The sequence below is a fragment of the Pyrus communis genome, chromosome 16 (genome assembly GCF_963583255.1).
Source record: "Pyrus communis chromosome 16, drPyrComm1.1, whole genome shotgun sequence".
NCBI lineage: Eukaryota > Viridiplantae > Streptophyta > Magnoliopsida > Rosales > Rosaceae > Pyrus > Pyrus communis.
This window is the reverse complement of record NC_084818.1, coordinates 22665748-22669034: the sequence shown is the minus strand read 5'-3', so window position 1 is coordinate 22669034 and position 3287 is coordinate 22665748.

Sequence of the window (3287 nt, the reverse complement as noted above, 5' to 3'; positions counted from 1 at the left end):
TCGTGGGGTGCCATGGGTGCTGCCATGTGATTCGTCAATTCTATTCCACTTGTAAGGACCGTTTCAAGTGCATCCTTATGCAATTGATCAAGATGTTCTTATGCCAATGAATCAAAGATATCAATAGAGAAACATGAATGATCATCATTAGGAAATCTCATGGTTTCAGAAATATTAAAATCAATCACTTCCCCATCAAATTCCATCGTTAAGGTTCCTTTAAACACATCGATCTTAGGACGGGCCGTCTTCATGAATGGCCTCCCAAGAAGAAGCGGCAAGGATGTGGAATGGGTGGTTTCTTCCATCTCAAGAACGTAGAAATCCGCCGGGAAGATCAAGTTATTCACCTGCACTAAAACATCTTCCAAAACTCCCTTTGGATAAGCATTAGATCTATCGGCCAATTGAATAATCACACCATCATTTGTCAATTCACCAAGGTTGATGGATGCATAAATAGAGTACGACATGACGTTAATTGCAGTTCCTAAGTCTAACATAGCATGTTCAAACTTAGTTTGGCCAATAATGCAAGGAATTGTAAAGCTACCTGGATCTTTGCACTTTAGAGGTAAATTTCTTTGTAAAACAACGGAAACATTTTCACTTACCCTAACCACCTCTTTATTCGAAGCCCTCTTCCTTGTGGTGCAAAGTTCCTTCAAGAATTTGGTGTATTTGGGCACTTGCTTGATGGCATCTAGGAGCGGAATATTGACTTGTACTTTCCTAAATGTCTCAAGAATGTCTTTCTCATGCTCCTCTTTCTTTGCTTGCAAAAATCTGTGAGGAAAAGGAACATTGGGTGGAATGGTGTTAAAATTAATCAAATTTGAACCTAACTTACTTATAGTGGCCGAATTGGATGAATTGGAGAACTTGGGGTCCTTAAGTGGCTGCGGCAAGGGTGTTTCTACCCTTGCCGTGGCTTTGCTTGACTTCTCCTCTTCCAATTGCAGCTTTTCATCTTCATTGGGGCTTGATTTGGATGGTTTTGGATTAGTGCCAACTTCTTTTCCACTTCTCAATGTGATTGCTTTGGCAGATTCGAACCCTCCCTTTGGATTGACAATGATTGAGCTAGGGAGCTTGCCTTGGTCACATAATTGCCCTACAAACTCCGCAATCTGCCCAATTTGCTTCTCCAAGTGGTCCACCCTTTTGTCTTGGTTTTGCATCGCTTTGTTTTGATTCTCTTGCCCCTGAGACAAATTAGTTAGTAACTTAATAAGTGTATCATTGTCCAAAGATGTACCTTTGATTGTTTTGGGCAGGTTGTGCTTGGTTTGGATTGGGGTCGTATGGCTTGGTGTTGAAACCCGGGGGTTGTTGCCTAAAGCCTCCTTGTTGTTGAGGTTGTTGAGGCTCCCTCCACTTGAAATTTGGATGGTCTCTCCAACCTGGATTGTATGTGTTGGAATATGGATCATTCCTTCGCTGATTTTGGCTTGGAAATCCAAAGGCATTTGCACTCTCCCATCCCCCATTCTCAATCAATTGAGGGCACTTTTCCGAAGGGTGTCCTTGGATAGAACATACACCACATAGAATTGGTCCTTGTATCTTCATTCCTTCGGCCATCTGAGACACAATAGAAGTAAGATTAGCTAATTGAGAATTAATGTCGAATTGGGAACTTACCTCATGCACTTGTTGCCGTGGGGGGTCTTTTTGCCCAATTCCTTTGTATTGTTGTGCATTTAAAGCACGGTTTGCAATTAGGGTCTTGGCTACCATAGGAGTTTTGTCCACCAATGCACATCCCGCCGAAGCATCGAGCATTTGCCTTTCAATTGGAAGAAGGCCTTCATAGAAATATTGAAGTAGAAGCTCATCCTTCATTTGATGTTGAGGACATGATGCAACAAGGGCCTTAAAACGCTCATAGTACGCTGGGAAAGACTCTCCTTGATTTTGTTGGATTCCGCTAATTTTCTTCCTCAAGAGAATGACTCTTAAAGTGGGGAAGAATTTCTCTGGAAACGCCCTCTTCATGCTCTCCCAAGAAGTAACCGTTATGGGTGCTAGTTCCTATAACCAATCTTTGGCCTTCTCGACTAGTGAGAATGGAAAGGCCTTCATCTTTAAAATATTGCTATCAACATTAATTGGAGTCATGCTTGAACACACAACCTCGAACTCTTTTAGATGCTTGTTTGGATCCTCCATAGACAGCCCATGGAACTTTCGGATGTGGTGCAACAAACTAGACTTCAATTCAAATTCATCGGTTTTATCTTGAGCCGCCCTTGGGTATTGGATGCATAATGGTGCGGCATTGTCTATTCCCGAGGTGGAAAGCTCCTTGATTGTACGGTTGTCCGCTGCCATGACTTGGACCTCTTCTTCCTCCTTTGTCGTGGGTTGTTCTTCCTCCTCAAAGTTAGAGGTCGGGCTAGAACTTGATGGGTTAAGTTCTAGATCCTTCCTCTTCCTTCTCAAAGTGCACTCAAAATCGTCGTCAAAGTCCCAGATGTTTGCATGAATAGGTTGAGAACTACGAGTCATAAACTAGCACCTACAAACAAGAAAAGAAACAAGGCCAGTAACTAAAACAAAATATATGAAAAAGAAACAACAAAAAAAACAACGGGGGATTAACAAAATTGCTAATCCCCGGCAACAGCGCCAAAAATTTGATGTGACAAATAATATTACTCAAATTAAACCCTCTTTTTGACAATTGTAGTATAGATATAAGTAGGGATCGTTCTAGGCCAGGGATTAGGAGGGATTGCTAATCTAATGAAAACTGACTCAAAGATACAAAAATATGCTTAAAAACACTTAAACAAACTCAAATACTCTTAACTAAACTTATATGACTCAAAACAAACTTAAAAGACTCAAAACAACACAAAACAATAAAAAAGACTAAATCTAGACTCTAGGACTCAATTTGGACGAAAATAGAATTGGTTTTGACTCAAAATACTCAAAAACACACTTTAGGACAGATTTGAAACAAATAAAGAGGATTGGGTTTTGGACGAAATTAATGTAAAAACATGTAACTAAAAGACTTAAATGCAATTTGGACGAATTTCAGAAAAACAATGGATGATTAGATAGCTAGAGGATACTTTTCCACACATGATACATTCAAACACAAATTGATTTCCATTTGATTTTTTTGATAAACCATGAACCTCAACACCCCAGATTAACCATGACATCACTAATTAACCCTCAGATTCTCCTTTAGTTATTCGATTGGATGACATCATACGACAACCCAAAGCATTCTTCAAAAGTTCCCTACATGACATCATAATAGAGATACA